This window comes from Mastomys coucha, unplaced genomic scaffold (genome assembly GCF_008632895.1).
Source record: "Mastomys coucha isolate ucsf_1 unplaced genomic scaffold, UCSF_Mcou_1 pScaffold6, whole genome shotgun sequence".
In the NCBI taxonomy this organism is placed as follows: domain Eukaryota; kingdom Metazoa; phylum Chordata; class Mammalia; order Rodentia; family Muridae; genus Mastomys; species Mastomys coucha.
This window is the reverse complement of record NW_022196912.1, coordinates 34,511,039-34,532,991: the sequence shown is the minus strand read 5'-3', so window position 1 is coordinate 34,532,991 and position 21,953 is coordinate 34,511,039.

Below are 21,953 nucleotides of genomic sequence, written 5' to 3'. Positions count from 1 at the left end.
AAAAAAAAAAAAAAAGAAAATACATCAAATAAAATACAGAATAGAAAACCATTAAAAAATTAATGTTTTACCTAGTGTTTTGAAAGTTCATTCTAGAATGAACATATATATTATTACATAATATATTATGTAATATATAGTTACATATACATTACATAATACATACAATTCACACGAATACAATATGTGAAGATACTATATTACAAGATGCCTTAGTTTGGGTTTCTATTGCTGCAATGAAAACACCATGACCCAAAAGCAAGTTGGAAAGGAAAGGATGTATTCAGCTTGTACTTCCACATTGCTGATCATCACCAAAAGAAGGTAGGACAGGAATTCAGATAGGTCAGGGTGCTGGAGGCAGGAGCTGATGCAGAAGCTAGGGAGTGGTGCTGTTTATTGGCTAGCTCCCCTGTTTTGCTAGGTTTGCTTTCTTATAGAACTGAAAGTGTGGATGTGTGCCTATACTCCCAACACTTGGGAAGTGGATACATGAGGATCAGAAGTTCAAGGTCTTCTTGATCTACACATGGAGCCTAAGGCCAGACAGGGTCAATTGATCAAATTATTGTAAAAAGCACCAGCCCAGGGGTGGCACTGTCCACAATGGGCTGGGCCTTACCACATTGATCACTAATTGAGAAAATGCCTTATAGCTGGATGTCATAGAGGCATTTCCTCAACTGAGTTTTCTTTCTCTCTGGTGATTCTAGCTTGTGTCAAGCTGATGCATAACACCAGCCAGTATACAAGATCAACTGAATTTCAAGCTGTTTTTTATTATGAGGCCAGAAAAAAAAATTCAAAATAACACACACACACACACACACACACACACAAACAAAAACAAAAACAAAAAAACCTTGAGGCAAAAGCATACATTTGCTAAAGGTCAAGGCTAACCCTGCTTGGCTCTCCAGCACTGGCCAGCAGTAACAGTTTGATCTCAGAGAGACTCACCCAGCAGCAGGTATGGTCCTCAAGATCACAGACTGTCTTGCAGACAATCCCCCTTCGTGTGGGAGCTGATGCTAACTTGGTAGGGGCTTTGGATTGAGGCTTTCTTTGTACTTCCAGGGAGTTGGGAATGCCTTGTTTCCTTTTTCAGGAACCCTGAATTTCGAAAGAAGGAGAAGCAAAGGCTGCAAGGTAAAAGATTCTAGTGATCTCACACGGCTTTTGAGGTTCCCTTGACCTCCTGGGCTCTGAGAGTCTTCCCTGGAACGGAAGTAACTTTTTCTGGGCCTGTAAATGGAACAGTTCTTCTCTAGCACAGAAGAGCATAATAAGCATTTCATGTCTTAATTTTTTTATAATTTTATATCCTGGAGTAACAGTGGGGATGGCATGACTTTATTATTATTAATTATTATTATACTATTATACTTTCCCAGTCTGGCTCTTTGATATTTACAAGTTCAGACAACGTGTGGTTTCTAAGCCAGATTTCATAACCTTAAACTACCTTCCCACTTGGCTCTCGTCCATTCTATTCTGTTTTAGATCTTGTTTATGTTTGGCTTGAATAACGAATTGGCGGTGGAGTTTATTTTGCCACATGGATGGAAAGCATCAGAGGAAGACAGAGTTTTGGAACGAAGCACAGCTACAAAGCTTGGGTGTCAATGCTTGCCAGTCCCTGGCTGGGTGGCTGAGTACTGAGATGCCCAGTGAATAATTCTGTCTGATCCCTATCAAGTGCCTCACGAGGCTATAAGCGTCATGTCTACAGTCTGGAGTCTCTGTTCAAGACATAGAAAGTCTCTTTTCTACCAGACCTGGCATTGAGAGTTACACATCGTAAGTATGTCTGTGTGTGGCCTGACATGAAATAACATGAAAAGCCATTCTGGGAGGACACTGTTGAAGATCCTAGGTACCAGACTGAGTTTATACCTTTTGGAGTAGGGTTGTGTGGTTCTTGGGACAGCACCGAGGCCATCTGGAAAACTTGCTACAAATGCAAGTTCCCAGGCCTTGAGCTAGACCAACTAAGAGTATGCTGAGATATCTAAACAGACCTTCCAGGAGCCTCTGAGCTACTCTTAGTCTACGAACCACCGGTGTAAGAAACAGGAGCCAAAAGTCAAGTGTGAAGCTGTGAGCAAGGGAGTCAGGCATGTGCATTTAGAAATTTCTCATCCTAAACAGGAGGAGACATCGAAGCCAGTGCTGAATCGTCAACCAACATAATAGCAAAATGTCTGTGCAAGGATACAATAAATGTCTGAGCCCGGATATAGCATTGGTGCTAAAACTCATGAAACCCAGCTAAAAGATGGCATCAAGATTTAATTTACAGTGCTTCGGCACTGATAATTGTTGAATATGAGGATGAGAAGTCAGCGATGATTCCTAGTTTCTGACTTAAGTAGATAGCAACGTTATTTAACAAAATAGAAGACACAAAGAATACTCCTTTTTTTTTCTTCAAATCAAAAAAAAAATGCCAGAGGATAATAATTCAATATACAGTTGTATTTGTGTGGTTTGGTCTGCTTGGCTAGAACTCTGGAGGAAGGATTCTGTTGAAAGGTTGATAATAAAGTATTGACCACAATGTCATGAACACAGAGAGGCTTATTGAAACCACATGCCTCCTGAATGGGAATACATGTTATGACGGGTCTGTCTTCACTTCTCTTGGGCACCTGCATTTTTAGTTAAAGACTCAACTGTGGAGATTTTTCCTAAGCTTGAGTACAGAGAGAGTCCTGTTAGCACACTAGTGCCAAAGGCTGGTTTGGGTGAAAATAATATTCCCTTCACCATGCCGTGTCAGATCTTTGACACTGGCAACTTTGCCAACACCAAGGATGTGGTTTTGACCATGGTCTATATAAATGTAGGTATTAAGAAGCTATGCAAAAGAGTGGTTATTCTGTGTGGTCATAGACTTCAAAAGGTCGGAGCACAACAGGGTCACAGCATTTGATGGCAGAAAGGGAGCTCAATGACAAGTCATCAAACCTGCTTATTTCATAGATGGGAAAATTAAAGCTCAGAGTTGTTCAAGACGAGGGACCCTTTCAGGGTAAACACAGGATGCTTTTCTCGAGGACTGCTTGCACACAACCCCTAATTTTGTTGCATATCTCACTCAACGGCAGTGATAAGGTCGAGCAAACTAGATGTAAGTGGACACAGCAACATGCATTTTCCGTGTCTCATATCACTGTTGAACATTGGGGAACACTGGGAATCCTCCCTTTAGCAATTGTGCATACAGAAGTTAAGAATGTCTGGGATCTTGTTAAATCATATGAATGACAAGATGTTCTATTGGTCACTGTGTAAGGCTCTCCACAGGCTCACTTGGTCTACAACTGATAGTGCTGATTTTGGCTTCTATGCCTTTGCCCATCCCCCTCAGTTCTTGATGCCTTTGGTGGATACTGAATCCGCTTGATGCTGTCCTGTATTCCAGTCACTGTTGTCATGCCCTGCTTAGAGTCCGTCGCCCCATTTTGTTACAAGCTCCAGGATGGAGAGAACATACCCAATCATTTTATTCATAGCTATGCATGTACCTGACACTTTTTCAGGAGGCAGAGCCTAGCTGGAAGAAGAGGGTATCCAGGGGACAAGCCTTGAGGGTTTCATCTCAGCTTGGCTATTGGTCTTAGTCTTTCTCCACTTCCTGGTTCACAGATTGTCTTGATTAAGGTCACTATTGCTGTAATGAAAAATAATACCAGAGTAATTTAGGGAGAAAAGAGTTGATTTCCCTTGCAGTTCCATATAATAGTTCATCATCAAAAGTAGTGAGGGCAGGAACTAAAGCAGGGTAGGAACCTGGAGGCAGGAGCTGATGTCAAGACCTTGAAAGGGTACTGCTCACTGGCTTGGTCCTCCTGGTTTTCTCATATTGATTTCTTATACAGTTCAGTTAAGGATCACCAGTTCAGGGATGGTACCACCCAATGGACTGGACCTCCCTCATCAATCACTGTTTAAGAAAATGCTCTATAGGTTTGCCTACAGCCCAATCTTATGGAGATATCTTCTCAGTTGAGATGCTTCTCTCTCAAATGACTTAAGCTTGTGTCAAATTGACTTAAAACTATCTAACATACAGACATTTAAGCAAGCAGCTTTAGGTTCCTGCTGACAAGCCAATGGCTTCCATACCTTCTCATATTCCCCTCATTCCTTGCCTCTCTTGTGGATACTGTATCAGTTGATGCTATCCTGTGCCCCCATCATTGCTGTGCTCCTGCTAGAGTCTCTTGTTCCATTTGATTCCAAGTTCCATATCCAGTCTATCTTTTTCATAGCTATGCATGTATCTGACACCTAGTAAATGCCAAATGAATGCTGTTTTGAGAGACGGAGCTGGTGGGGGGATGTGGGCTTTTCAAGGGCAGCAGCCATAAGATAGCCATCCTATTCTCCCCCAGGCCTCAGGCTCTGGTGGCACCATCAGTTCCCTGTAGAACTGAAGAGGAAGAATCATTACTTATGTATCTCAGGTTCAGGATGTTGTTTCTCCTTCAGGGAAAGAGGGCAGTTGGAACAGAGAGAAGAGAGTGAAGAATCCAAATAAAATATTAGGATGAGCTTGCAGATGGTCTCTCATGTAGAACGCTGTAAATGTGAAGCATCGGCTTCAGGGGGAGTGAGTAACAAGGAGAGGAATGAAGGCCGCCTTTGTGTAGTACACATACTGCTCAGCAGTACTGCTCAGCACTGGTTCACACAGCCACCAGGCCTCAGGCTTAGGTAGCTCACAACACTAGTGCACAGTGGACGTACTGTAAATGATAAGTTGGTGCTTGTGAGAAATGCCAATAGTATAAATATTTGTTCAGCCTTTCCTCCAAACTAGTTCCTCTAAGAGTTTTTGGCCATAAAGTAGATTACCTCGAAGCTGGAGGAAACTGGTGTCCTGGGGGATGGGGGTGATTGTGGTACCCATACAAATGGTAGGTAGCACGTGATGTCTGGACTGAATCACATACCCTCCAATACTTCCAAACCTCTAGAGAGCTGGCTGTGGGTAAAATACTTTGGAACTGCACAAGGGCCCCAGGAGCATCCTATCCTTAGGGAGCTTGCTTCTTGTATTCAAGGAGCCAGAGTGGTACTTCCTGAGAGCAATTATTAATCAGCAGTATCAGCAGGGAACCTAATGAAGGGTTATAGCACTGAGGTGCATTAACCTACAGGGCCTATGATATAGAGATGGTTAGGGAAAAGCTGGTTTCCTCTCATCCTTGTAGGTGGTCTCTTGCTATCCCCAAAAGATAGTCTAGAAAGTTCTGCCTACACAAAGCATGACCCAGAACATATCATGGACACTTGTAGGTAGACAAGGGATTGGCCAGACTAATCGAACAGGCAGAGGGACATTGAGATGGGAGCTGTCTCCCCAGGATCCTTGTTACTCTCCTCTCAGACCTTCTCACCTGAGTCTCAGCATCCTTTTAAAAAGCAAGAACCGGGAAGAAAAGGCAGGCAGGGCTGGGTGAGACTGTTCTCAACACAATTCACCTACCAATGGGCTGTCGAGCTGTGTGGTCCAGGGAAACCCTTTCAAGGCTTGGTCTTTTGTGTGTGGAGCGGATGGTGATAAAGCTTTCCTGCTCCTGTGGACCCTGAATGAAAGTCAGTGGTTGAAAAGAGCACGTGAGCTGCCCAAGTAGGGGAGGCAGCCACTGAGGGCTCCCTGCGGCATAGCAGCCTCTGGGAAAGCCGGGCTGGCTGACCTGGTGTTTTGGTCTCAGTGTGTGTATGTGTGTACACTTGAGCATGTATGTGTCTGTGGGTGTTTGCTGCTGCAGCCAGGGCTTGGTGGAGGGAGTGACAATCGTGTCATCCTGTTTTTCTAACTCTGTAGGATAAACCCTGTCTCCTAAGTTTAGTCCTTTGCCTGGCACCTATCATGGGAGCGTGTATGTATGTGTGGGCATGTGCGGACATGTTTGAATACTGCGTGTGAGTGAGTGTGTGTGTGTGTGTGTGTGTGTGTGTGTGTGTGTATGTGTGTGTGTACATAGAAGTCAGAAAACACTTGGCTGTGGTTTCTCAGTTATTAACCTTCCACCTTGTTTTTAAGACATGACCTGTCAGCATCCAACACTGGCCATACTGGCTGGACTGGTTGGTGAGCTCCAGAGATTCACTTCCCTAGGGCTTGGATCAGATATGTCTCACAAAGTCAGACATCCTTTTTACGTGGGTTCTGAATAAACTCTGGTCCCTGCTGCAAACACTTTACTGAGTGAAACATCTCTAAAAGCCCAAGTTGTAGCCTTTAGCTTTGCCTTCCCATGACTGAGTCCTTGTCACTTTAGTGTCTTGCCCTAAGCAGGGACTTGTATCCACGGTGCTCCGCACACTCCCAGCCTATATGTGTGAGACTCACTGGGAAAATGCGCCCCACAGTGTAGCCAGGGAGGGAAAAGGAGTTAGGCCTGTCCGATGTCTCACTGCCTTCCAGCATTGTACTAAATACTCTAGTCTAGAGTCTTTCCTTCTCAGATAGGATTCTAGGAGGGGGATATTTCCTTCTCGTTTTACAATGCAGTCATCAAGGCTCAGAGATGAGATGTGAGTAGCCAGTAGCCCAGAGATCACCAGTAGGGAGTCTAGGGCTTTTATTTTGTTTTTCTGTCAATAATTCTGGGGCATTATTATCAATGCTTCCAAGCCCACGGACAATGGTCCCTTCTTCAGGAGGGTTCCCTGGGTGGAACCTCAGTGTTTGAAGACAACTTTCTCTATGACAGTTACCTCAGCTTTTAGCTTTTGGAAAGGCATCAGGACCTCTGGATAAAAGAAAGCTATGGTTTACCACTGGCTCTGCCTAGCATTCGGCGAAAGGAGAAACTAGAGCCTCATTCTCATTCTCACTCCCTTTTTTTTTTCAATTTTACCCAGAGCAGGGGAGACAGACGGCTTGTGTAGAACATGAGGAGTTGAAAGACTGAGTCCTACACACTGGTCTGTACAAAGGTAGAGAAAGTAGAGAAAATTCTTCTTTCTCGGGCCTTGTGTTTCCCTGTTAGTGATATAAGCTTAGTCTAAAATGCTATTGTAGGGCTTCTCCAGCTCTGCATTGCACCCTTAACATTCTTTTCTGAAATCCTAGCCTCTCTCGCAGAAGCTCCAGCCCTCTGGCTAGCCTGTCTTAAAGCACAGCGCCACCTTCTGGTGATGAGCTTACTATGGATTCACAACCCGCCCCTTCACCCCTTATCCCCACCACTCCCAGTCCTCCTCATACACACATACACACACATCCTTTTGAGCTACTGTCTGGCTCTGGTTTCTCCTTTCTCCGAATGCCAGGCTGAAAAACCTAATCAGTAGTCCCTGTCTGTTGGCTGTGGGCATCACTCTTCAAAACTTGCTAGGCAGAGCCAGTGGTAAGCCATGGCTTTCTTTCATCCAGAGGTCCTGATGCCTTTCCAAAAGCTAAGAGCTGGGGTACGTGTAAGCCCACTGAGTCTTGAGGCCCAGGGGTGGGTGCAGCTTAGCTGTGTAAGGGATGTGTTCCTTTGGAAAGCAAAGGCAGAAACAGGTAGAGCCCCTCTCCCTCCACATGCTTTCCTTCTTTTGTTGTTGTTTAAGGGGTAGAAATACTCATCAGAAAAGTATCCAAGGAGGTCCCCAGATATTCTCAGAGTTATTGACATATTTATTTATTTTATGTACTCAGTTGGAAAAGACAGTCAAGAGAAAAGACATAGAAGGCATGTATTGGGAGCTGTCTCTGGGCCCCTAGTCTTTGTTCATGTGGTATCTGTCTTAAGCACATACAAGGGGCTACTCTCATAGCATCCTACCCAAACTGGACTGAGGACTCAGCTGCCTGCTAGTTTCCCATGGGATGAAGTTTGGACTTGTCCTTTTGTTGGAGAAACTCAATTGCCTCCAACAAGATAGGCTATGTGTGGCTTTAAGGACCCAGAAGTACACCAGCACCTGTCTGGGGACATTAGCTGAATAGAGTCTAGATGTGACAGGTAGGAAGTGGCTCTGGTCCCAGAATTACCATGCACTCCCTGCTTTCTGGGTTTGCAAGCATCTTCCCTCCACTGTCTGGAGCACCTTGCTCTATAAGGAGAGAATAGATACAGATTTTTAAGTTTTCTAAACTTCTTTCCAGCTCATGGTTCTAGGAGTTAGTTACCTCTTGAGTTTTCATCCTGACTCTTCCTTAGTATTAGGCATTATGGTAGAGCAGGGGCAGGGACATGCAGGGGTCCATTGCTGTGCTTAAACTTGGAGGTTCTACCTGCTTGCAGGGTTCTTGAGGAGTAGGGGCAGAAAGACCTATTTGGGTTGTCCATGATTCCATGCTAAGAGTCACCAATGACCATCACTGAGGTTCCCATCCTAGCTAAACTACAGGAGTTGTGTACAGTTTCTGAGGAAAATGTAAACAGTTCCAAATGATGTGCTTGCTTGTTTCCGTTCAGTCCGGTGGTCCTGCACAGAAACACCTGTGTGCATAGGTGCTAACTGAAAAGGCCCACAGGGAAGATGCCCAGAAGGGTGATGCTCTTGCTGCCAGAACTCAGCCCTGTGGCAATTGGCAGGAGCTGTTGGTAAATCACTTGGAATCCTGTGGGTACCTTGCCATGTTCATTGAAGATATTAACACCTTTTGTCTAGAGCCAGAAGCCGGCACTTCAGGCACCCGGTGCTAGACTTAGCTTGTCCAGTGGAGAAATTAACATCATAAAACTCAGTTAACAGAGATGCTAAGGGTTTAATTAGTTCCTTAACAATTAAAGAAGAATTATGAGATCTTGAGTTTGAGCTCTCCAGCTTCGAGAGCAATTTGGATGGATTGATGTCACTGGTTGATGTCTCCCCTGAAATTCTTGCCTGACAAAATGATTTAGGGGAATTATTTATGTCCCTCTGCTTCCAGGCGAACACACACTTTCCTATATAACCCCAAAGGAGGTACTTCCTTGTCACCTCATTCAGAGCCTGAGGCTGGAGGGAAATGGGTGAATTCTACCTTCAGAGTTCTGTTAACTCTGCATTCCTGCCTCCCTCTATCCTCAACAACCCCATATTGATTCTGCCACTTTCTGAGCTCTGTGGGCATTGTTGGAGATATGTGGCATTATTGGTTTTCCAACTACCTCTTTATTATATTCATTATGCACTTCTTTATGAGACATCATAAGTGGGAATATGGCTATTATGCTGTTTATCTGTAGCAGGGGGATCTAGTCATGGTAACACTGAGAGTAGGGATAGCCAGCATGACCAGTGCTCATTCTGGAAGCCTATAGTCTTCAGCCCACTAGCTTTCGGTTTTCTTCATGATGGGAACCAAAATTATAAAGTGTTCTCTGAACATGAGTCTTTTGAGTCACTAGATATGGAACCAGCCATTCTTTATAATCTTGCTAGGATGGGCTTGTGACCTTCAACCCTACTATCATGGAAGGTGTGAGCGCTTATCAGGAGTGCCCTAACCCACATCTTCTGTATCAGATTCTATGCTCATGCAAACTCTTCTGGCATTTTTAAGCATGTGGAGGTGTGAGAAGCACTGGTTATCTTCCAGGTATGGCTGTTCATTCAAATGAAGGCTGGGCAGTACAAGTTCTGTCTTCCTTGGCCCAGACGATACTCTTTCCTCCCATCCATCCCCTTCCTCCATCCCTTTCTGGCAGCAACATTGTCTCTGAACCTTCCTTGGTGGTCCAGCTTCAGTATCTTGCCAGCCCAGGCAAAGAACACCATGCCACACTGACAGATGGTCCTAAGTAGAACAGACAGCAGAAATGAACATTTATCAAATTTGGGTGGAGAAGACCCTGTTCCCTCAGCAGAGGCTGTCAAACAGCTGTCATGTGGGAACATATGGTCCAGCGGTGAGGGCACAGGCCTGGCTAATCCCACTCTTGTAGAGATTAGCTCTGATGAGTGAAAAAAGTTGCGCTGTCACCAGGGGCTACCTATGAAAGGATGGTTGGGGGGCTGCATTGTGGCTAAGTTCCCAAACTATCTCCCCTATAATTCAGGCTGAAAAAGACAGGGTGAATGGCACTGATAGAAATAGAAACAACAATAGTACAAGAATAATAACATAGTATACCACAACAATACACCTACTGCTTATCAATTGCCTGCTGTGTAAGTGACACAGCAGGTTACTTACATATGCTATTTTATTAACTTTCCCCAGGAGCACTTTAGGGATATATTATCATGTCCATTATACAGATGAGGAAAATACATACCTGAGATGCAATTTTGGGCCTCTGGTGGTTGCGGCAATGCTGTCTTGGCAGATCAGGCCACACTCAGGCAGGCATGTGCACCCTCGTGATATTATGTACAGGGCCTTACTTAGGAACCTGGTGATTGTGTTTTAAATCTAGACTGCCCCCCTACCTACCCCCAAGGCTCATGTCTGAGCACTTGGCTCTAAGCTGGTAGAGCTGTTTGGGGGAGAATATGAAAACTTTAGGATGTAGGGTCTAGCTCGTGGCTACAACGCACAGGGCGTTGAAGGCTATACTTGCCTGTCTAATAATGGTAGGCTTCCTAAGCTGGTTGCTGTGTGGAGAATTCTGGCACCCTCTCCTGCCACCTTCCAACCCTACTGATGCTTCCATGCCTTCACTGCTGTGGTTGGACGCTTCCAAAACTACAAAATAAACTCTCCTTCCTTATGCTGTTTCTGTCCAGCATTTTGTCTCAGTGATGAGGAAAGTCACCCCAGCTTTCTGCTTTGCTGCATCCAGGACAACGGAAACCAGTGCTGTCAAGTCTGCCCCATTCTGTATTGTCTGGTCTGGCATCTGTACATCCTCATAAGAAAACAGTTTCCAGCACTCCCGCTCCTGTAACCATACATCGAGGTGCCCTCAAGCAGAAGTGGGCGAACCCAAGATTCTAAAAGCAGAAACATATTCTCATCGTGCAGCTTCCAAAAGGCAAGCTTTCCTGTAGACAGAAGTCACACAGCCTGGCCACGAGGGGTTCCTGAAAGTGGAGAGAATTGAAGTAGGGGCTAAGGAGAGAGAGATGCTCCAGTCTGCCCTAGGGACTGGGGAGGGAGCCTTTTTAAGTCAGAGATGGCTCCAGGTGTCTGGCATTTCAGAGGTCATTGTTTCCTCAGCTGAGGCTGTTCTTTTTGGATTGCCAGGTGCGTTTTTTCTCTTGGTCCAGGAGTGGAAGCTGAAGGGCTTGGGACCAGTTCCCAGTTAGCAACTTGCATTGAGATTCTGATCTGATTAGGATGGCTGGGGAGAGTGTGCTAAATACAACAGCAGACATTAAAACACATGTCTGTGTGTGCTTTGGGCTTAGAAATGAAGGTCATTCAGGCCATTCCTCAGTGAAAACTCAGAAGGCTTCCTCAAACTCCCTTACAGAGTTCAATAGATGGTCCTAGATCATGCCAGTAGGAGTTCATAACTGAGAGACCAATAGGCAAAAAGCCTTGCTTGTTTGTTTTTTGTTTTTATAATTTATTTATTTATTTATTTATTTATTTATTTATTTATTTATTTATTTGTGTGTGTGTAGAGGCAAGAAGATGACACTGAATCCCTTGGAGTAGAGTTGCAGGTAAGCTGTCTGACATGGGAGCTAGAAGCTGAATGTAGATGTTCTACAAGAGTAGTGGATGCTCTTAACCACTGAGCCATCACTCCAGCCACAAAGGTCTTTGTTTTGTTATGCACAATTTAAAGTATTGCAAGAAAAAAAACCAAAGGCATAATATAGACATCATTTAAATTACAAACAGAAAAAAGAAAACAAGTCTATGACATATACCTTTGTTGTAACTTAGGGGGATGTGTGATAGGCTGTGTCCAAAATGTCTTTACATAGTGCCAGGATTCTGTAAACATGTTACCTTTTATGGTGAAAAGGATGTTGTAGAGGAGACTGAGTTAAGGACCTTGAGATGAGGCGGTGGTGGTGCACGCCCTTAGTCCCAGCACTTGGGAGGCAGAGACAGGCAGATTTCTGAGTTCGAGGCCAGCCTGGTCTACAGAGTGAGTTCCAGGACAGCCAGGGCTATACAGAGAAACCCTGTCTCGAAACAAACAAACAAACAAACAACCAAAAAACCAAAAAACCAAAAAAAACCCAAACAAACAGGATCTTGAGATGAGAGATTATCTTGGGTTATTTGAACCTGCTCACTGTAGTCCAAAGGGTCCTTATAAGTGAAACACAACATCACTGTAGAAAGTGTGTCTTTGTTAGAGTTTTCTATTGCTATGGTATAACACCATGACCAAAGAAATGTGGGGGAAGGATTGGGTTTGTTTCAGCTCACAATTTCATAGAACCTTCTGTCAGGGAGGGGGAGCAAGGCAAGACCCTGAGGCAGGGGCTGACCCCAAGGCCTAAGGAATGTTGCTCTCTGGCTTGCTCCTGGTGACTTGGTTAGCTCTTTTTTCATAGCATCCAGGCCTACCCATCCATAGTGTTACCATTCCCTGTGGGGATATGTCCTCTCATATAGATCATCAGTCAAGATATCTCACAACATACTAGGGCATAGACCACTCTGGTGGGGGCATTTGAGATGCACTTTTCCAAAGTGGCTAAAGCCTGTGTCAAGTTGACATAAAAACTAGCTAGCACAGATTGTATAACTAAAGCTCAGAGCACTTACTGAGTTTGGTTTCTAACACCCACATAGTGACTCAACTGTCTATGTCTCCAGCTACAGGGATTCTAACACCTTCTTCTGGCATCCTCCAGCACTGCAGTCAGATGACATACATATGCATACATGAAAGCAAAACATTCATTCATATAAAATAAATCTTGGAGTAGGAAGACAGTGAGGAAGAGGAGGAGCTGGAGGATGAAGATCAGGAGGAAAGGGATAGCACAGGGTGAGGCCAAGCCAGAAAAGATGTAATAATAGAGTAGCAATCAGAAGGACACAGCCTAAAAGCTGGAAAAACAATAGCAAGACTAGAGCCTACAGAAAATACACAACATCCCGAAACTCTTTAATTTAGCTTAATGGGGCCTATTTCTGAACTCTTGGACTATAAGCTCATAAATGTTTAATTGAAGCCACTAGGTTTTGAAAGGTTTGGTATAACAGCAAGAGAAACCTAGCTCAGGACTCATTTTGAATTATGCTTGTGAGAATGGCAAGAGGTTGTGTCACCATACTGGAGAGCCCAATCAGTTGCCAGACTTCTGTCAACTTATGAATGTTACAGTGCCTGTTTGCCATCTTGGAGACAGTAACAATCCCAGAGTCTTTATAATGTACATTGGGAAGAACATAGCTTTGGGGGAGCGGGCTTGCTAGGGTCAAACTGAGAGCTTGTATGTACCATGCTAGGCTAGCACACTGTGCCTGCAGGCATTGGGGGGTGGGTGTAGTATCTACAAGGTAGGGAGAAGGAACAGAGCTCATACAGAAACACTAAGAGCTTCTACTCTGACGAGTGTAGAAACTGCTAGAGGTCATGCTGGGAGAGTCAGAAAATGGACTGAGTTCAGTTTGGAAGACTGATTAAAATGCAGGCAGGTGAGTGACAGCAGGGACTAGGACTGGACCCTAAACAAGACACAGGTGATGTTCAGTTCTCAGAATGTAGCTGTTAGGTTGGGTACGATATTTTCTGACATGGACAGAATCTAGACATGTCGTACAGAGATGATAATGACAAACCACCAGCTCAGCAATGCTTCAGATAAAGTTGAAAAGATCAGTTGGTGCTCCTGAAAGATCATGAAGAGAATTCCAGATGAAAGAGCAAAGGGTTCCTTGGGAAAAAGTTAGCTGCTCTATTTTATCTAAGAGGAGCATGGTTCTTAAAGCGGACCTTGGAATGCCTCCTCTCCCTTCTTTTGTTGCATGAGTAGGCTTTGTGCTCCAGTGTGTTGACTCTGGAGAATGGGGCCACAAGTATTCTAGGTCTGGTCCTTGGGTCAGGCCACGCCATAGGTACTCACACTTACTCTGGATGATCAATAAACCCGGGCTTGCTGCTTTCTGTTCTGGAGACTTAGAAGATTGTATGGGTTTTCTCTTAGAGCTCTTGAAATCTATTCCAAATCACAGGGTGCAAGAATTCTGCCCTAACTGTAGAAACAGTCAAGACATTCTGTTGTCTATAATGTATAGCACTGAAGACTCTGGAAGCTGGAGGTGAAGGAAGAAGTGTTTTGCCTTGGAATGAAGGTATTCTGAGAAAAGTTCACTGACTGCCGAAATTAAAACCAATGCATCCCAAAACATCAGCCCTTCCATTCTCAAAATTCCAGAGACAGTTAAGGATGCAGATCCAAAATCACTGTGACTTGCAATGTCAGAAACCAACAAATGAACACTCATCATGGATCTATTGTGGAACTAAGGAATAGCTGCTAATTCTGGGAGGGACAGAGTCCCTTTCTGATGTCACACCAGCAGGATGGTGAGGGGTAAGTCCTTGGTTTATCTCACTTGGGTGCTTGAAATGTACTGGAAACCTTAGCTTTAGAATGAGTCAGAGGTACTGGAGAGCTACTGAGGGAGTACAAATAGGACTGAAAAATTAATATTATTAGGAGAAGTACCACATTATCATAGAACATTTGAGCTGGAGCTCTTGGTGGCCCACCCACTTGTGTATTTAATGATGCATTTCTGGGTGCCTATTTGTTCATAAACTCTGTGAGAAGCAGAGAGGGTACAGGGCAGGCTTCTCTAACAGGTGTTTCCCTGGCAACGGGTCTCAAAGTGGAACAAGAAATAATGATAAACAGTAATTTTGTACCTGGCCCCTTTTCATACCTGTTAGATAGATGCTTCTTGTAGGCTCAATGTTGTAACTTGCAAAGGGATTTCTCAACAACTCTTTGATGGTATTTAGCTTGGAAAATCACCCCTTCCATTGTTATGTCATTAAGATGCTGTTTTCAAATAGCTCAAGATTGGTTTCCTTTTTCAACAAGTGAAAAAAATCATCACAAACTATAGTCAAAAATTGATGTACTGAAGTTCAATCTTGGCATCTTATTCTCAGAATGAAAACACACACACACACACACACACACAGACACACACACACGGACACGGACACACACTCACATACACATGGATACACACACACTCATACACACACACCCAGATGATTTCTGTCTCTGACGTGACAGATTCACAGTTTCCAGATATTGTTGAACTTGGAGAACTGCTTGAGATAACAGAAGTGATCTTTTCTTTTATAGTATCCATTGGAGATATCTTTTAATCAGATCATGTCTTTTAAAACTTTAACTTGCATCTGTTCTCCATACAGTCAGGTTGCTGTGGACAAGCAGAATGACTGCAGTCTTTAAGATTTCTTTAAAGCCTCCATCAAGGTCAGGAGGCAAACAATCAAGGTTCAACTTTGGATAAATAAGGGCCCAGGTAACCTCAGGGCTCTAAACATTTCCTATGTGACAGTGTCCTACTTGTGCCATTTAGGGTAAGACTTCTGCCTGTTTGAAACCTTTATCACAACACACAAACCAATCATCACCATCACGAACTCCTTGGCGACTTGTAAACATTTTTTCTGTAAATTTTTTATTCTGTGTGTTTTACCTGTATGTATGTCTCTGTACTATGTGCAGGCCTAGTGTCCATAGAAGCCAGAAGAGGATATCAGATAGTTGTGATCCACTGTGTGGGTACTGGCAATTGAACCCAGGTCCTGTGGAAGAGCAGCCAGTACTTTTAACTGCTGAACCACTTCTCCAGCTGCACTGTAGCATGGCTCTCAGTGACAGATACATACACAGTCCTTTGCACACATGACTACTACACATACACCTTCTGATCAATGATGACCATTGTTCTTTCTAATTGCTACTGCTAGGGATGATCACCCATCAGTATTAGGTCTTGCAGGAAGTTGGCTGATCCCCCTCTTCTCTCTGAACACAATATTTGTTATTAACTTTGTGGGTGGCTTACAAGCTCCTTGGCAACAGTGTAATTGTACCTGTGTTTGAGCTATGAAAATTTCATTTCAAATAATGCTTCTTAGGTTTCCTTTCTCTTCTACGTTTGGTGATACAATTTGTTAATTTTTCAGACAGAAATATTTTATCTAGCTTGTTCTGAAATGCTCTATTGGCTTAGCAGAAATGTCAATAGACTTTGTTCAAATGCTCCTTCATGTCATGCTATGACAGGGTCCCATTCATTGTGCAAAGAACTAAGGATGAATAGGTCTACCATCCAAAAGAGAAATCTGTTATTCTTAGTATAAGTCATTATCCTTACTAGCTGTATCTTTTTCTTCTTTCTTTTTTTGTCCCTTTGAACAAACCATTGTCAATAGAAGTGTCACTGCTCCAACATGCATGGAAACATACTCTGAGTCATGTTTATTTGTTTTCCTTTGGTCTTGAGCTCCATGTAGCTCAGGCTGGCCTCACCCTCACAAGTATCCGGGACTGTAGATATGTACCATCTGCCCTGGCTCACTTCATTTAAAATGGTAGCAATGTAGGAAAAAAAAAAAAAAACAAACAAACTCCCTGTATCTCCAGGTTACACAGATAGAATGTGTCTGTGAGGAAATGTGTGGGATTTTCTTTCAGTATTCTGAGTAAGGATTCCTGATCTGTGACAACCTAATGGGGACCACTTAAAGTGTCCTGGCATTCATTCCAAATTCTGGCACCATCTACCTGGGTTTAGGCTCAGAGTTCCCCAGGTTGAGGACATAGTCCTACAGCGAGATACCAGTTTGCAAGACCTATGAACTTCTGATCAACTAATCTAGGCTCTTAACATCCCTTCCCTAAGGTCAACTCAATTATTAGAATGGTTTACAGAACTCAGAGAAAAGAGGACATAAGATATAAGAAGAAATAAGATAAGCAACTGAGTAGCCAATAGAGTGGCAAGGAGTGAGTTTTATCTATGGTGCCTTGGCAGCCAATTCCTAAGCCCACTGGGCTGCCCTTTTAGTGGAAGTTACACTATGTAGGCATAAATCAGTAACATCACTAGTCGATGGGAATAACCTTGACTGACCTCCAAGACTGTCCCCTTCTTAGCTTGGGGTTAAAAGTGTATATCAATCTTGCCTTCCTAACTTGTTCTTTCTTGGTCTCAGCTGCCATCTTGAGCCACTAACTAGAAAGTGCTATCCACTGGTCACAGCATTAGCACACAAGAGACATTTTAAAAAATATATTGGAGATCCCAAACATTTTCAGAGCTATGTATAAGAAAATGGAGATGAAGATCAGCTGTGTGCCTGACCATAGCACACCCACTTTACTGTGTGACTTACAAGATTTGCTACCCTCATGGTAGCTTCTGTACTTCTATTTCTTCTACGCACTGCCTTTGAGCCAATAGTTGACCATTTTAGGATTTGGAATATTTCACAACAAAACATTGAGAATATTATTTCCCTATATTTATAATAGGTTGTAATGGGATGAAGGAAATGCTGGCAAAATATCCTAGTAACAGAATATCTTAAGCAAACCACACGATTGTTAAGCATTTAGTGATTGTAAAGAAAATTTCCTTGGCAAATCAGAAATAGACTTCTACTTCAAATCTGTGAAATGTGTGTGAACATCACTGGTTCATCTCATTTTTGTTTGGAACCGTTCCACCACCTGTAGGCAACTGTGAGACCACTGGCAACCTCCAGGGACGTGTGGACCACACTTGAGAAGGGCTGGGTTTCTTGGCGTTGCATCCTTCCCATATGGCATTCTAAAGCTCCACTGTGGAGGACTTGGCCATCCCCTGAGTCCCACTTCTCCTGACAGCTGCCAGTATTTGTCATGGACATCTTTTTTGACCTTTCACAGTGGCTTCCACCTGCTCACGGAATGAAGTCCAGCTTGCTCAGGGTAGTAGTCAAAAACTATGTGTGTGGCCTGTGGTCTCTCCGAGGTGATTGTTTCCAAATTCTTTGACTCTACCGAGGTGTCCTGTGCATGTCTTTTCATTCAGGTGATGTATCCTTACCCCTCCCACATTCACTGGCCCACCTGTGAATACATGATGGCAACCTTGTCTGCCTAAGAAGTACTCATGGCGATGTCACAGGCTGGTGTCACCTACCACTTTCACACAGACACACTGGCATGATGGTAGGAAGACTGACTGACCAGTCCTCGTCATAGCACCCCTAAAGACTGAGTTTTGTCCAGGAATCTGGGCCCACATTTTGTGAGGAACATAATGGTCTCTTTTTAATTCTGGATTTTTTTTTTTTTTTAATTTCAAGAGAGCTGTGTGCCTGCTCCATCTGCCCATAGCTAAGCATCCTAGAAGAAAGTGAACAGAGGGTATGACTTTCTCTACAACAGTGGTTCTTAACTTTCCTAATGCGAGACCCCTTAATACAGTTTCTCATGTTGTGGTGACCCCCAACCATAAATTTTTTTTGTTACTATCAGCCTGCAATTTTGCTACTGTTATGAATTGTAATGTAAATATCTGATATGCAGGATATCTGAAATGCAACCACAATTGCAACCCAAAAGCTGGGAACCACTGCTCTGGAAGGTCATGACTTAGAGACCAGCTAACAACTTAAATGGCCATTTGTGTCGAGGGTGGTGGTCCTCCACTGCTCAAACACACAGGCCCATCCGAATCTGCCACGTTTACTGTCTACAAGTCCTTGAACTTGACCACGTCTATATCGAGGACCTACTTAGTCCTGGACTGTGGGTTGTCCTTGCCTCTGCATCCTCTGTCCTCCCAGAATGGAGCCCAGTTTCCTTAGTGCAGCATTTGTGGTCTTCCACAATGTATGTCCCCTGCTCTCTTCACAGGTCCTCCATACCTCCTGCTCCATTGGTTGTTCCTGAGGGTGTCCATTGCTAGTTCCTCTCTAGACCTTTGCTCTTGGATTCTTCAGGACCCTTTCTTCCATCCATGAATCCTTTGCAGGCTCCCCCTGGCTTCATTATCTCTTTCTGATCATGTTCTCTCAGATAGATCCCCACCAGCATAGGTTCTGATGTGAGAGAGACCGAAGTTCACATTCCAGATCTCCTTCTGACTTACCTGCATCCTTTCGCTGTTCACATAACCCACCTGAGGCTTAGCCTCCCACCTCTGCAGCAAGAGCAGTCACCTCTTCCTGCCTTGGAAGGAAGTTGCCAGGGTCAAAGCAGCTGTGTTTTCCCTGCCTATTCCTTTGTCCACATTCCTTTAGTGTGTTGATTTTCTGTCTTGGTCTTTATTTAATTTTCTTCATGACCAGGAACATTCTTCTTCTGTGCTTGATTTGATGTAGGTGCTGTGTGAATTTCTGATGATCATAACTGCAATCTTCGTTATTGTTTATGTGCGATTTGCATATACATAATTTATCTATTCACTCTGGAGCAGTAATAATGAACACAGAACAGGCCTTACTATTTCAGTTAAGGGCATGGTATATCAAGAACAGCAAAAAAATTATTTTTTATTTAAGGTTTGGGAATATGGTGTTGTGCAGAGAACAGGGAAGAATTCGAACAACTTTCTACCCTAGGAGAGTAAAACAGACAAACAAACAAAAAAAACGAAAGGGACAGGAATGTCAGAGGAAAACTTAACAGGTCATTCATCCTGAAGCTCACGGTCTGAACATGTCTACATCTATCAGATGCAAACTATCAGTGGCTCTTTAGGCAAAGAAAGGACCAAGGTATCAAGTGAAAACATATCTTTTCCAAGTTGATCCCAGATACTAGAGGGTTAAAGGCAAAACCATGCATATAGACACACACACAACTGTTTCCCCTTGCAAGATTAGAGTTGCCTGATTTTGCCTCAGCCATATTCCTATGTGATGATCCTTTGCCACACACAAGACTGTCATTGTATATTCATTCATTAGAGATAATGATTTTGAGTCTCTGTCCCCACTGACCTGTGGACAGATGGCTAGCATGAATGCCATGTTTATCTGGACACCAGATCAGCCCCGGCAGCCCTGTGATGGGTCTGATCACGGTGTGGCAGCTGCATCTCAGACCTCCTCTTTTCTCCTCTCCTCCCAGGGTGGGGGCGGTGTGCGGGGGTGGGGGGACTGCCAACTGGGTGCACTGCATGTGAACTTCTGCAGAAACGGGCCTTCTGGTCCTGACCAGTTTTGCTTTCTTTTCATGACTGTCCGATAAATGTCAGGGCTGCTTAGAGCTAATCAGTTCTGATGGGAGGGAAAACAATCTGAAGTTCTAGATTGTTGGAGGCATCATTCTGTTCTGCATAACAATCGCTTGCCCCTCTCCCTTTCTGTGCTTTAACGTGGATGTGTTGGAACAAAGCCTGGGTGGAATGGGAGGGTTGTGTCTGCGGATCTTACCTGCTGAAGCTGAGCTAGGTTTGAGTCTCTGATTCCGGGGTGGGAGGAGAGATCTGTTTCTGGCTGGACATGTTAAAGTGTCCAGGCTCACATGATCATTGTAGACACATATATTTCAGCAGTGATCATTGTTAATATTATTTTAACAAACATTGTTTTTTTTTTTATACAAGAATGCATACAATAGGACAAGTTTAAACCAACTATTTCCTCTTAAAAAGATACTATGTGGAACTCACAGTAACACTTTCCAGATTTATATGAAAGGATCAAATATGTTAATTTTTACTTAAATTCTTTGTTGTAAAACATCTTATGAAGATAGATGAACTCAGGGCTTTTTGGAGATTGCTATTAATTTGTTAGACAAATAATTTCAGTTAACCTCTGTATGCCAAGATGGCTTTTTCTTCTGTCAGGGAAGATAGACTGCTTCTCATACTTCACCAGAAAAGGAAGATGGGGAAACCTGTTCAGAGGGCAGCATAAGTTTTCAGAGCTCATTCCCTTCCACTAGGGCATGCCTAGCAATCTTCTCTCCTACAATGTATTTTGAACTGAGGTTCTCTATGTGTAAATGTCCTTAGTAGATGATTCCTTCTCCTCCCATTCTGTATCTTTTCTCTGTCAAAAGTGCCTCCCCTCATGCTAAAGTCAATACTGAAAAAAGCCACTTGAGGCAATGCACAGCTATGGATTTTTTTTTTTTAGTCAAATGTGGAGTATTTCTTTCTAGACCTTTCCATCATTTCCCATATTATTTTTTTAAAAAGCAATTTCTTTATTTTTATTTTATGTCTGCACACATGTATCTGTACCCCATTCATGCCACTGCCCACAGTGGCCAGAAACTAGTGTTACAGGTGGTTGTGAGCCACTTGTGGATGCTAAGAACCAGACTCAGGTTGTCTGCAAAAGCAGCGATTGCTCTGAATTGCTAAACTATCTCTCTCCATGCCACTGCATCCAGATTTCTACACTCTTAAGTGTCTGAACTCATCTCTAGCCGCGCTTGCCTCAGGCTTTGAGATCTGCTCCATGGTCACTGTTTCCATCTGGACACTTACAGCTTCTCTTGCCACATACTTCTTCTAATCTTGTGAACCCTTTCTCTTACAAGGGTCTGCTTATGTCTCTCATTGCCTGCATATAAGATCAAGTCTGTGTATTGACTTGGCTGTGGCTTCTAGCTTAATTTTTAAAATTAACATATTTTTATTATTCTCTCTGTGTGCATACGTTGTATACATGGATTTACCTGCATGTGTTTATGCATACATACAGAGGTAGAGACTGATGGGGGCTATCTTCCTTAGTCATTCCCCACCTTTTTTTCCCAAGCCAAACTGTACCCAGCTTTATTCAGGGCATTTTTCATAAACATTCATGCTAGTTCAGACAGGATATGGACAGGAAATAACTAGCCCAAGAACTTTCAAACTTTTACTTTTTTTTTTTTTTTTCAAGACAGGGTCTCATTGTGTATCCCTGGCTGCCCTGGAATTTGATTTGTAGACCAGGCTGGTCTCCAATTGAGAGACCTGTATTGCCTCTTCCCCTCAAGTGCTGGGATTAAAAAATGTGTGCTACCACCTCTAAGCTTCAAACCCTTTTCTTATACGGACTATGTAAATCAGAAAGACACTATGAAGTCCAACCAAGTCTTCAATTGATTTT